Raw genomic sequence first — 15,000 nt, 5'->3', positions numbered from 1 at the left:
TAATGATGGTGGATGATATTCCAGGTAAGCCATTGGAAACAACAAGTGGCATTACTGCTAAGGTGTCAAATCCGAGTGAACACTTGGAAGAAATGCAACTTGATGATAACTCTGAGCCGTTGATTTTAATCCCTCACTCTTCTCTTGGTGAGTCGGCCATAGAGAATCATACCTCTTCTACACATATATTAGAAATCAATTCAGATTCCCAATTAAACAAAATAAACTCTCTAAATTCTAGCCATGCAAGACCAGAACCAATCTTCAACTCCTCAAATACTTCCCATGATAACTTATCAGAGACGAAAGGTTTCGGATCAGGAATTCAATGCTCAAGCTCGAGGGAAGGAGCCAATTCTACAGGGTGTTCCAGTTTACGAATTGCAGCAGGGGTCGGGATCGGGGTCGAAGGCGAAAACTCTGCAATTGTTTCCAACTTCTCCGATGATAAAAACGCTTTTGATCAAGAAAAGGCCGGGGTCTCCGACGGAGCTCACCGGAGCGGTGAGACTGTTGGATGCATTGAAAAGGAGGCAGGAAGCGCTATCAATCTTAAGGGCGGAGGAAAGGAATCGTACCTTCCCCTTTCAAATTCCAAGAAGAATCCTTGTTTTTCACTTGCGATTAGAAACCAGAGGTCAAAACATGGCAAATCGCCTTATCGCAACCTTCATCTCTCAGGAAGCGGTGGTGGGGATGCAAATGCAGATAAGATATTACCGATTTCTATAGGGGCCGAGGGAGATTGTGGCTCAGATGACCCCGTTATCTCTAGAGGATGTGTTGCCGATAGGGATGGACGAGTTCTGGAGGGATTGGGAAGTGTACTATCTTCCTCCGAACCCACAACCGACTGATCGACCTTCTGTCACTCTTCAGAGGCCTCTTCCGAATTTGAAGATGAAGTTCATTCTTTGGAATGTTAGGGGGGCTTGTAGAGATGAGTTCATTCCGCATGCACGTCATTTGGTAAATATTCATCGTCCTGCTGTTTTCGTATTTCTTGAAACTAAGTCTGATGATCTAAGAGCTAGGCAAGTAATGTTGCAGTTGGGATTTCATGACTTTAAAGCTATCGAGGCCAATGACAAAAGAGGTGGTATATGGCTTTTTTGGAAAAATGTTGTTGATGTAGCCGATTTTAAAGAGGATTTTTCCTTTTTTCATGCCTTATTTCACTTCAAAAATTTGAATAAGGAGGCTTTGATCACTGGGATGCACGCTCCGTCCACTCATAAAGAAAGACATGAGATGTGGAGGGACATGCAAGCTGACCTTCCCCCTCCTAATACTCCTTGGCTGCTTTTTGGAGATTTGAATGAGGTTACTTCTCAATCTGAGAAATTTGGAGGGCGTGGATTTAGACATGCTCAATGTAGAGATATGAACAATTTCACTAATGCTGCTGGTCTTTTCAACATGCGTTACAATGGTAATCTGTTCACTTGGAGTAATGCAAGAGAAGGAGCAACTCTAATTAGGCAACGCCTAGATCGGGCTCTTGGTAATGCTGCTTGGCTGGAGCAATTCCCGCATACTAAGGTATTCCATCTACCATTTACGTATTCTAATCATTACCCTATTTTAATAAATTGTGCTAACCCTAAGTCGAATGGTTCCTTTCCTTTGCGTTGCAAGAAAGTTTGGTTGTCTCATCCTAGTTTCAGAGATTTTTTTGTTAATAATTGGCATGAACCGTTTGATGATTATATGTTAGGAATGCAGAATTTTCAAGATAAAATTAAGGATTGGAATCATAATATTTTTGGGAATCTAAAATATAAAAAAGATAGACTTTTAGCTAGAATTGGAGGTATCCAGAAATTTTTAGCTAAAAATCATTCGAATTTCCTAATTAATTTAGAAAAAGATCTCCTAAAGGAATTAAAGGATATTTATGATAAGGAGAGAATTATTTGGGCTCAAAAAGCGGGCATTAATTGGCGCAAGAATGGTGATCTTAATACGAAATATTTTCACATTGTTGCCAAAATTAAAAAAAGTAGAGGAAAAATCTTATGCCTAAAAGATTATAATGGGAATTGGATTAGTGATGATTCAATTTTGAAGAATATGGCAACTGTTTTTTATCAAAATATTTTCCAATAAAAATTTATAATAGGGGAGGTTCTGGTAATTTTTACCCTATTAATAAGCTTTCGATAAGTGAAAATAATTCTTTAGCTAATTTTGTTCCTAGCTTGGAAGAGGTTCGTATATGTCTTTTTAATATGGAACCAATGAAGTGCCCTGGTCATGATGGAGTGCAACCTAAATTTTTTCAAGCCAATTGGGATTCTTTAGGAAATATCCTTCACAAGGTCTGTGCTGATAGTTTTATTAATAGTTCTTTTAATTCTGATATTAATAAATCCTATATTTCTTTAATTCCAAAGGTTGAAAAACCAGAAAATTTAACTCAATTTAGGCCTATAGGGCATTGTAATACTGTGTATAAATTAATCACTAAGATTATTTCCAGTAAGCTTCGTTCCTTTTTGAATAATTTGGTTAGTCCCTTACAATCTAGTTTTATTCAAGGGAGAGGAATTGAAGATAATGTGATAATTATCAAAGAAATGTCACATATTTTTCATAAAGCTAAGGTTGGGAAGAACATTATGAAGGAATTATGTCTTCGATAAGTGCAATTACTAGATATATCAAGGATCACTATTATGGAGATAATAAGTTCATTCTATTGGGGCGTCATCCTCTGTTGCTAGACTATGAGAGATGATCTTTGGGCTAGTCAAATAGCCCAAAGCCCTTTAGAATGGATCCTATATTGGTCACACAACAAGGGTATTGGGTTAAGCAAGTAAGAGGCCCATTAATGGGCCTCATGAGCAATTAACTAATCATGAATTGGATTGGGCTAGCATAGTTAGATTGGAATTAGGTTTTGGGCTTTTGACATGTGCTCATATTTAGAGATGAGATCTATAAATAAGATTCATGCCTAGGGTTTGTAAGGAGCAGTCATAATTCACACACTGTGAATTTTGACATCAATGCAACCAATCCCAAAACCCTAATCCTCTCTCCAACTCACGGCCCTCATCCTCCCCTCACGTCCGTACGGCCGGCCACCCCTTGGTGGCGCGTGTGGTGGTTATCGTGGTGGTTCTTGGTTAGTATGTCTCTCCTCTCCGTTGAAGGTTGATCGAAGCGTTCAGTCACGACTAACTAGCATTAGTGGAGGTCTTAATCTGAGCCCGTGGACCAAGTAGAGGAATCACGCTTGGGGTTCTTTATCTCCCTTTTGTTCTTGCTCGATCGCACGTGGAATCACGCTTCAAAGGTACAATTATTTGTGCTTTATGTGTTATGCATTAGATCCTTGGATTAGGTACTATATGAATATGATTCATGTTTATTTCCGCTGCGTAGTACCTATAAACTCCTACAGTGGTATCAGTTAGCCTATTGCATTTACGCATATTGCCAATAATTCTTTGATAATCCACAATTTTAATTCAATTAGGAGGGAGAATAATTAATTATGGTTCAATTATTATATTTAATGTGATTAAACTTTTGGAATAGATTAAATGCGATTTAATTATGCTCAAATAGCCATGAAGAGGACCGAACTAAGCCCTAATATGTTCGAAAATTTCGAGCCCTAGAACCCTAATTTCGAATATTTTCGAAAATCCTAGCCCTAAAATATGATTTTTGTGCTTGATTTTGATTTAATTCGATTTGTTTTATGTTTCATAATTTTAATTGGGTTGATTTATGCATAAAAATGTTTTATGTATGATCATAGATTTAATTTTAAATGTTAGAATTAAATTGGGATTAATTTTATGATGAACCCTAATTTTAAAGTTGAATGTGATTTAATTTTAATCTTATGGACTGATTTAATTTAATTAGGATAAATGTTATTTTAATTAAATTAAAACACAAAAAAAAAAATTATATAAGGTCGGCAACCGCGGCTGGGTGGCGCAGCCACGGCGGCTGCCGACCAGGCGTTGGTCCAAGAGGGAAGGGAAGGGAGGGCGGCGGTCTTGGTGGCTGGGGCAGCAGCTGTGCAAGCGTTGCACGCTGCTGCTGGTTGCTGCTGCCTTGCGGCAGTGGCTGCTGTAAAGCGGCGAGCCACCGTGGCTAGCTCCGGCTAGCCAACCACGGTGGCCAGCAACCGTGCAGTCACGGTTTTTTCAAAAAAAAAAAAAAAAAAAAAATCAGTTTTTGAAAATTTATTTCAAGATAATTATGAATTATTTTGGGATAAAATCAGTTTTATTTTGGATAAGTTAAAATATTTTGAAAATATGATCTTTTATTTTAAAAGATGAAATTGGTTTTATTCGGATAAAATCTTTTATTTTAGGATAAAATCAAATATTCAAAAGTTGTTATATTTGATATTATCCATATTTAAGTTGTTAAATTGGTAATTATCCTAAATTAAAGTGGTTAATTATGGATAAGATTTGTTAGGATATTCTGAGCATATTCCAAAAGGATAATAATTGATTTAAATAATGTGATTATCCCATAATTATTTTTGGATATAATTGATTTAAAATATTGTGATTGGCTAGTAATTAGGATAGAATTTCCTAACTTTGTTAGGATAATCTTTGAGGATAAATATGATTTATCTTTTAAGATTAAAATAAGATTTGATTCTATCTCATGACCAATTTAGAATATATGATATTTTATTGATGATCATGAATAATATATGATATTATCTAATTACATTAATTAAAATATGAGTATTTAGATGCCATGTTTCCTTAATTATGATCATTCGATGTTATAGTTTAGGAAAGCATGATGAGTGATTTATTATGTGGCAATTTTATAATATATGATGTTGTTTATTGCTATATAATGACTAGAATGGCCCAGTAGATTGCTAAATACGATCTGCGCATCGTGATGTATTTTTGTAATCTTAATACGGTCTACGTACCGATAAAGTATTTTGTAATTTTATTTTATTTTATTTAAGTAGTAGATAGAATAGAGTAGAATTACAGGTTGCAGTTAATCCAAGAAGCCCATGAAGTGAAGGCCCAAAGGAGCAAGGTGGATGCGATCCATGATGATTCAAGTGGGAGCATTTACTTTATTAGTTTTCTTAGGATTAGGGGCCATGCTATGTCTTATTTATGCATTCAGTATTTTATGCATGTTAGATTTTATTGATGTTTTGTGATGATGCGCTAGAGTTCACTATTTAATCACAACATAATAAATCTAGATCCCAGTAATATTGAGGCAGCTTTTCCAATTAAAAACCCGATGAAACCTTTGACATTTATGATGGGTCATGCCAAAGATGGGCATCATATTTTTCATTGGGGAGTGGGGGTAGGACAAATTCTACACTTTTAATTGGTTATACTCAACAAGGTTACCTAAAGATAAAGTTTAGAACCTTGAAGCTAAGGGTAATAATTAAACATGTGATGGTTAATTATTCAACCAAGAATTACAAAGAGTTGTAATCAGTAAAGAGTTTACTCACCTTGAAAATGTAATGGTTGATGGCAAGGCCAAAGTCCGGTTAATTATTGCACGAATAAAGGATCTTGGAATCATTTAATTCAATAGGGATCAATTTAAAATTGAATGAAATGCTTTAAAGTTACCAATTTAATTTGCTTATGGTACTTTAAATTTATTAAACATAATTGAATTTTTGCGTTTACTTATAAGTAACATGTCGTTCTAATTTTATTATTATATATAATTTCCTCGATTGAAAATAAAGTTGAGAAACGTTCTCAAAAGGGTTTAAAAGATAATCCACAAACCTATATTCCAATTTTGCTAAGATTGTTCTAAAAGGCAAGTTTTAGAAATTCATGTCACATGTCTAAAGTTGGTTTTATTCAAAATGTTTGAGTAAAATATCAACACATCTTCATTTTGAAAAATGTTTCAAGGGATATAATGAGATGAGAGGTACAATCCCTCAAAAGACAAGTGTACAAGTCCAATAAAATCTCTTATCTTCAATATGATTGAATATAAGAAAATGATTGGACATCTCTATGATCAAAAGTTGATCAAATGACGCTATTCTTCATCCACTTTATATAGAGTTTAATATTTGATTAAACTCAAATATGAAAGTGATTGAATAGACCTAGCAAAATCAAGAAATATGCTTAAAGTAGTTAAGTAAAGTATCATTTTGAACCTAAGAGAAATGTTCTAGGTGGCTCAAACGGGAAAGGTTTAGGAATATATGAGGATTACATTAAGAAGTTATAGGCCAAGAAATGCAAACAAGTTGCTACTTCTCAAACCTAGAACTACTTACATGCTAAAGGTTGTTATGAACAACAAATGTTTAAAATTAAATAAATGAATTCCAATTGATTAGAAACTACCTCATATAGTTGGAAGGTAAAGAATGGAAATGTTCCAATTTAAGAAGTATACTATAGAAATTGATTTAGCATATTGCTACTTCTTGGACATATGATGTCTTGTTTAGATCATTCATTGCACAATTTGGTTGAACTAAAGGAAGAAATTAGCTAAAGGAGGAATAAATCTACAAGTTTAGAAGCAAATGTTGCTACTTCACAAGTAGAATCTACAAGTTTGGAAGCAAAAGTTGCAACTTTACAAGTAGAACTAGTATTTCACCACTAATAATTGACTAGATTAAATAAATGTTATTCATTCTTGCCATTATCAAAACACCATTCAATGTTAGTAATGACTAAACATCGAAGATTCAAAACGTAGAATAAATGTTATTCTATGCTCTTTGAGTCATAATGTGTTTTGAATTGCTAAATAGTTTTAAAAATTCTATATGATAGAAATAATTAAACCATTTCTATATATATATATAAAAGTTATCTCTAATATGTCAATTAATTCGAATGAAAATGAAAAAAAAATTGCATGCGGAAGATCCAAAGGGATGGACTTTCAATATCATTAGATTATGAATCTATTGATATATGTAATTTACATTCTAATTTGAAATTATGACTAAGTCACCATTTAGAGAAATGATGATGTGAACTCGAGGTCAAATACATATTGATGTAAGAAAACCAAAGGTTCAAAGGCTAGAGACGGACAACGAAACTTCATTTGTGATACGATCACTACTTATGCTTAGTTGAAGCATGGAAGTGAAGATTTTGAAAAGTTCAAAATGTTCAGTATGAAGTTCAGTATCAACTTGACAAGAAAATGATTACATTACAATATGATTGTAATTGTGAAAATTTAAGTCAAGACATGTACTTGGCAACACATTCGAAATATTGCGATATGCTCGTAATAATGAGAATTTAAGCCAAGACATTGATAAACATCCAAGAGTTGTGAAATCGTTTTACAACAAACTCCGAAAGAAAACCTTGTGAAGTGTTTATGAAGGAAGCTATCAATCTATATGAGATATATTTTGATAATGGATGTAAATTACCTATCTTCCAACCATTGTTCAAGGGATATACTTTTAAGAAAAGCTACAAAACTAAACAAACTACATACGTCAAATCAAATGTAGCAAAGGCTTCATATGTGATATGGATAAGAAAAGTTCTTATTAAGTCCTTCTACAAAGCAAGGAATAAAACATGTATTAAACCGTTTGATGCATGTTCGATTCCTATATAGAGCACGACGTACTACTACACAAACCATACTTAGCACAAAATGGTTGTTGCTCAAGTAGGTGCCCTTATGGAAATTGTTCCAAAAGGTCAAGTGGGAGTAGTGTTAATCTCAAAAGAGTTCGAGAAAAGCAACAAACAAACATGGTTCAAAACCTTGGTTGGTTCACCCTATGCTAAATATGCCTCCTCAAAAGGCAAGTGGGAGTATAAGAATCTCGAAAAGTTCGAGAGCCTTGAAAGAGTTCAAGAAAAGTGATTTCGAAATTCTCGAAGAAATTTGAGAAGTTATCGAATAACAGCAACAATATGAGCATGATTCACCTCATGTTACAAATGACAACGCGTGGTCTCATTAAGTGTAATGGGATTAATAACCATGTGTCGAAGGTAGTACATTCCAAGTGCACATCCTCTATTGTCGTTTCTCATTGAAAACTAAACAAAGTTGTTGTATGAGTTTCAATTGTTGCATAAAAACCCACAATGATGACTAGCATACGTAAAACTTAGCCAAAGAAATATGATTTCATATTGACTAAGAGTTCTAAAATATTTATTTTGGAACATGATGATTATGCAAGTAATAAAGATGATTTGACAAGTTATGACTCCAAGTGGTTTAAAACCAGGAAGTCTGAAATAGATCCTAAGTCTGTAAGCAAGTGTATGACACTTGAATAATTTGCCTAAATTGGGTGAAACCCATTGTAAGCAAAGCAGACAAGAAAGAAAAATGTTTTCTAACTAAAGCAAAGACTTGTTAAAGGATTCAACTAATTCATAGTATGACTATGATTACGATGAAACCTTTACATGTTGCAAAGATCTATTAAAGATATTTAGTGATTTCTACCTTATAAGATTTGGTAGATGGATTTCAAAACACTTTCTTGAAATTGTTCATGAAATAAGATTTGTATGTGATACAATCAAAAGTTTGGAGATCCAATAATCCTAGGGATGCATAAAAGATCCATAATGGATTGAAGTTAGCATTAGGGAGTTAATGTTCTTAATTTTGTGAGTTAATCAAATCGTTTGATGTTCTTGTAAAATGAAGAAAAGGTCTTGTGTGTACAAGATGTTTAGTGGGAGCTATGAAGTCTTCTTGGTCTAGTATAAAGAGCAATTATTCATTGCTTGAAGAGTCAAGTGGTGGGTAATGCATTTTGTATGAAAATCTTGAAGAAGATGAGTACATTTGGAATTCAAGATCTATATAGATAGGTCTCGAAGGATGTTTGAGTTTTGGTTAAGAAGCTTATATTGATAAGATTCTTATAAGGTCAACATTATATTGAAAAGAGTTTCAATCCCTTGTGACATGGCACGTTGCTTAATGATTCAATACCTTGAGAAAGGGATAATGAAATTAAGGATTTGAGTGATGATCCTTATGCAATTTGCAAAGGACGCATCATGCGTGCCATGGACTATACTCGTCTATTTGATTCACGTGTTTTAAAGAACAAGTGATGATAGATTTCAATCGAAATCCAATGTAACGTTGGAATACAAATTAGAAATTCCTAAGTTCCTTGCGAAAGGGCGAAGGAAAATTCTTAGTGTATGGAGATAAAAATGATTATAAGATTTAGAAATTGCAAAGTTCATGTTTATGAGAATGTCTCATGAACTCTACTTACTGAACCCCTTCCACGACCAAGGTATGAGAGTCATACTAAGGTTTTTGGATTGAAGCAAGTTATGTAATTTTAGTTGTGTATGTTTTGAGAAAGCATATTACAAAAGTAAATACATTAGCTTGCAGAATTATGTTTATCAATTGGAACAAAGTTTTAATCTTATTTAATCGTGGTTACAAGATTAAATAAAATGTCCAAAATAATTATGAATTGATGGGCTCACTAGGTTAATGACCTTTTGAATGAAACCCCACAGGTGAACTAAATTCATATATTATTTAAGTTCCTATTTCGGAATCATTAAACTGGACATAAATGATTTCCAATAATGGACTAGCATGTTAAGATTGATTGGATAGCGCAGTTTCATGGGCTATGGGAGTGTAGTGATGCTCGGTCAATCACATGGATATGCATGAATGATGCATGATCGAACTATAGACCAACTTTGAAGTTCAAGTATAGAACTTCCGGATATATTAGTGGATTCCTTTGACATGAGTGGAACATTGGTTTCATTCAATGGATGATATAACTGTGGTACATTCAAACGTCTTCCCGTAACTGGAGATTATAAAGGGTGTTTCCCGGTTATTTCAGAAGTTGAGTGGGAGCTTTGGTTGCCATAAGATTGGATTGAGTCTACCTATTTAATTAGGAATGTGTCTTGGCCCCTTGAAGAGGGAGAATTCAGAAAATGCATGGTCGTGCTCAAATGGATTACATAGTAACCATTTGTTTTGTAATTCTAACTCAGATTTCAAGAAAGATTTGTAGATTAATATGATCACGACATAAGATGCAATCATATTATCAAATCGACACACATTGACTTAAGGAATTTGAATATTGCGCACTTGTCTCAGACAAGTGGGAGATTGAAGGAATTATGTCTTCGATAAGTGCAATTACTAGATATATCAAGGATCACTATTATGGAGATAATAAGTTCATTCTATTGGGGCGTCATCCTCTGTTGCTAGACTATGAGAGATGATCTTTGGGCTAGTCAAATAGCCCAAAGCCCTTTAGAATGGATCATATATTGGTCACACAACAAGGGTATTGGGTTAAGCAAGTAAGAGGCCCATTAATGGGCCTCATGAGCAATTAACTAATCATGAATTGGATTGGGCTAGCATAGTTAGATTGGAATTAGGTTTTGGGCTTTTGACATGTGCTCTTATTTAGAGATGAGATCTATAAATAAGATTCATGCCTAGGGTTTGTAAGGAGCAGTCATAATTCACACACTGTGAATTTTGACATCAATGCAACCAATCCCAAAACCCTAATCCTCTCTCCAACTCACGGCCCTCATCCTCCCCTCACGTCCGTACGGCCGGCCACCCCTTGGTGGCGCGTGTGGTGGTTATCGTGGTGGTTCTTGGTTAGTATGTCTCTCCTCTCCGTTGAAGGTTGATTGAAGCGTTCAGTCACGACTAACTAGCATTAGTGGAGGTCTTAATCTGAGCCCGTGGACCAAGTAGAGGAATCACGCTTGGGGTTCTTTATCTCCCTTTTGTTCTTGCTCGATCGCACGTGGAATCACGCTTCAAAGGTACAATTATTTGTGCTTTATGTGTTATGCATTAGATCCTTGGATTAGGTACTATATGAATATGATTCATGTTTATTTCCGCTGCGTAGTACCTATAAACTCCTACACATTATGGCCCTAAAGCTTGATTTGACTAAGGCTTATGATAGCCTTGAATGGAATTTTATTGAAGAAAATTTAATTGGCTTTAATTTTCCTATCAATTTTGTTAAGCTTATCATGTTTTGTATTTCTTCTCCTCAAATCTCGGTTTTATGGAATGGAGAAATAACATCGGAATTTAAGCCAACAAGAGGGATCCGACAAGGTGATCCAATGTCTTCTTATATTTTTGTTTTGTGCTTGGAGAGGTTATCTCTAATGATAGAAGACAAAGTTAATCAGAAATTATGGAAGCCAATTAAGGTAACAAATTCAATTTATTTGTCTCACATTTTTTATGCAGATGATGTGTTCCTTTTTGGACATGCATCTAAAAGTAACATCCAAATAATCATGCAAGTTTTACAAGATTTTGGAGACATTTTGGGTTTAAGAGTTAATCAAAGCAAATCAACTGCTATTTTTCCTAGAAAGATGAATCACAACATAAGAAAAGATATAATCACAGAATTCGATTTCACTTCCACTACTTCTTTTGGTAAATATTTAGGAGTTGAAATTCATCCTAATAAACTGAAAAAATGTGATTATTTCGGTTTACTTGATAAAACTTTCAATCAGATTAAAGGTTGGAAATCCAAGTTATTAAACTTGGCAGGTAAGTGCACTTTGGTAAAGTATGTGCTTTCTGCTTCTCCTGTTTATTTGATGCAGACTAGTTTACTTCCTGTTTCTATTTGTGAAGATATTGAAAGGAATTGTAGAAAATTCTTGTGGAATAAAGTTGATAAAGCTAAATATTCTACTAGAATAGGTTGGAGTCATGTCACTAAGCCTATGCAAATTGGGGGATTAGGGATAAGAAGACTGAAATTGTGGAACATTGCTTTCATGGCTAAGTTAGGTTGGATCATTCTGACTAAGCCTCATAAATTATGGGTTAGGATCTTTAATGAGAAATATTTAAAGAAAAACGACCTATTTGATTGTCATGTTAGCCCTAATCATTCTCAAATTTGGAAAGATATTTTGAAAGGTAGAGAATTACTTGCCTCGGGTCTTAGGGTAGGTATAGGTAATGGGGTTTCCACCTCTCTATGGCATCATCATTGGGTTGGAAATTCACCTTTGAAAGATGTTATCATAAGCCCTATTCCCTCTCATATGAATGTTTGGATGGTTTCTAATATAATAAAAAATAAGTCTTGGTATCTTAAGGATATTGAACACCTTCTTCCTATTAATATAATTAATTTGATTAAAGCTACTCCTTTACCTAAGTATACAATAATGGAGGATTTCATTACTTGGGACTTAAGTAAGGATGGTATTTTTAATGTTAGATCGACTTATAATTTTCTTTTAAAAGGAAAGTGTACGGTTTCTTCTAACATTAATTCTTGGAAGAATATTTGGAAGATTCAAGCCCCCTTTAAATATAGGATGTTTTTATGGAATTGTGCTCATGCTATTTTACCTGTGGCTGAAATCTTAGCTACCTACATGCCCTTAATATCTCCTATATGTTCTAGATGCAATTTGTATTCGGAATCTCACATTCATATCTTTAGGGATTGTTTTTCTTCTTTGATATTAAGGAATGATATATTTGCCAAGGTTTATCTTCCAAAAAAGTTTGATTTCAATATTTTTAAAAATTCATCTTGGAATATTTGGATGAATTACAATCTTGGTTTGGATAAAAAATGGAAGTTGATTTTTGTAACTGCTTTATGACATCTTTGGTTGCATAGAAATTCCAATATCTTTGAAGAAAAATTAATTGGTCCAATTTCTCTCTTTACCAAATTTCTTTTTGATTTTAAACTTTCCAATGGAATTTTACAGGAATCTAACAGCAGGAAGGGAAAGGACAAGGTTGGCTCAAGTTCAATTTGGGAGGCTCCAAGGGAAGGTTACTTCAAGATTAACACTGATGGGGCATGGCTGAATTCTGCAGTTTCTTCAGGTGGTGGGGTGATTAGGAGATCAGATGGTTCTTGGTATGTGGGATTTTCATGCAAATATGACTCGATCTCTCCTTTCTTAGCTGAACTTTATGCTTTGAATGATGGTTTATCCATTGCGGAGGATTTGAGAATTAAGAAAGTCATTGTTGAAACTGATGCTAAAGCCCTTTGTAATATGCTTCTGGCAACTGGTCCAAATCCCCATCACGAGTTAGCAGCAGCTATCTGTGATGTTGATGCTGTTCTGAGAACCTTTGAAGTTGCTGTTGTTACTCATGTCCCTCGAGAGAAGAATGAGCTAGCACATCGTCTTGCAATGCTTGGAAGGGAGATGGCTGTTGGATATAAGACCCATTACCTTGTTCCTGATTGCGTTTCAGATTTATATGAGGTGGAGAAAGCTCAAGCTCGTGCTGCATCATCTTCAAACCAGCAAAACTGATGATCAGGTGGTCTTTGTTATGGATGTCTTTAGCTTTTGGGGATCTAGTTATGAATGTGGATAACTTTTGGGACTCTATATGATGTATATAATCAACTCCAAGGGAGTTTAGTTTCGGATGTTTGGCATGCTAATCATATAAGCTTTTGTAGTTACATCAATTTTCATTGTAAAAACTATGTGATGTACTATGTAAATATTAAGGCTTTAGCCTTTTAATCCAATATATCTCCTTATTATGTTTAAAAAAAAAACTAGTCCAATATAAAAGTGTACAACCATACTTAAATTTTAGAAAAACCCCACTTACTTTTAAGTATTTTTGGTGGGTTTTGTATATGAGTAAATTAAAAGACCAAACTACTTAACATTCTTTTTTTTTTTTTTTTTTTGGTTTTATTTGTGAAGGAAGTAAGAAGGGAGGGGTGGTGAGGTTGGTTGGGCAACAGATGGTGGGCCGGCAAGGTGGAGGTAGTGCGGCTGGTGGCGCGCGGCCAGGGGGTGGTGGTGTGGTCGGTGGTGGCGTGGAGGAGAGAGAAAAGGGGGAAAAAAATGGGATTTGGGGTATTTTAATTTGCTGAAATTTTGTGGGTATTATTTGTAAATGAATTTGTAAGAAAATTGTTCAAAATCCTTACTCTATTTATAGGGAAAACTAGGGATTATAATAAGATTAAATATTAAAACTTTAATTTGCAATTGGTTGTTTTGAAGGTGAAACTTTGAATTGCAATTGGTTAATTTGGAGGTGAAATCTAATGGTTGGGAGCAAGTTTGATAATGGTGATGGAGTAGATGAGTTACATGTGGAGGGTGAGGGTGAATGTAGTCAGAAATTATAGTTGGAAGAGGTGTTAGTTGGAAGACCCTAACTTGATGAAGCTTTTATGGAGGAATGGAGAAGATGAACGTTGTTTGTGGTGATTGGGGATGAAGTTTTATTTCCTTTCCCCCCACCCTTTTTTTGTTTTTTTTTGTGTGTGTGTGCGTGTGTTTTTTTTTTTTTTTTTTTTTTTTTTTTTTTGGCTAAAAGTACGAGTTAGGTTGTAAGTATCAATTGGGCTTGTAAGTACTCATATGGGTTAGAATAAATGGCTTACTCTCCTAAAACTATGTTCATGAAATAAGGCTCATATTAAAAATAATAACTTTATAATTAGAGTTTAGGAAATTATGTACAATTTTCTTATTAAAAATCCACTTGAAAGTTGTAATATGTTTATAGGAAAATAATAATTTAATAATCTGAATATCTTAAGAAAATATTTTACAAGCGTATAGGAAAATTATTCGTCCATTTTTATAATCGGGATTATAAGATCCGAAATAAGACATAGTTAAGCTTAATAATTATAATTAATAATAATTAAATTTGTTTAAAAATTAGGGGTATTACAAATTACCTTACTACTGAACTAAAAATTCCTGGTGTCAAAAATGACTCAAATTGTTCATCTCCAACCATGGTGAAGCTCATAAACCAAATTGATAGTTCTTATTACTCTTACAACAATAACAAAATATGAAATTATCAATTTGAACTTAATCCACAAATGTAACAACCCAAACATGACCCCACCCGAATATGACTTGAACATGTTATATCTAGGGCTGAACAAAACTATATGATAATCCGATAATTCGATCTGCATCCAATCCG

Source organism: Chenopodium album, chromosome 14, assembly GCF_948465745.1.
Source record: "Chenopodium album chromosome 14, dcCheAlbu1.1, whole genome shotgun sequence".
NCBI lineage: Eukaryota > Viridiplantae > Streptophyta > Magnoliopsida > Caryophyllales > Amaranthaceae > Chenopodium > Chenopodium album.
The sequence above is the reverse complement of the archived record's forward strand: the minus strand, read 5'-3'. Positions refer to the sequence as shown.